This window comes from Excalfactoria chinensis, chromosome 9 (genome assembly GCF_039878825.1).
Source record: "Excalfactoria chinensis isolate bCotChi1 chromosome 9, bCotChi1.hap2, whole genome shotgun sequence".
NCBI classification, from domain to species: Eukaryota; Metazoa; Chordata; class Aves; order Galliformes; family Phasianidae; genus Excalfactoria; species Excalfactoria chinensis.
Genome location: NC_092833.1, coordinates 18776683 through 18776894, shown reverse-complemented (window position 1 = coordinate 18776894; position 212 = coordinate 18776683).

Sequence of the window (212 nt, the reverse complement as noted above, 5' to 3'; positions counted from 1 at the left end):
AACACCAGTGTGATGTGTTTCCTAGGGCCTCGAGCATGTCCCGGGTGTGCGAAGGCTGCTCCCTGAGGAGTTGAACACTCAAAGCCTTGCAGGATAAAGAGCTCGTGGCCCTGTGTGCATTAGGGGCTGTCCCTGTTCTGGTGATGCATTCCTTAATTGCTGGCTGCTCCTGGTGCTCAGTGATCCCGCTTGAGGACTGCCAGGTGAAAAAG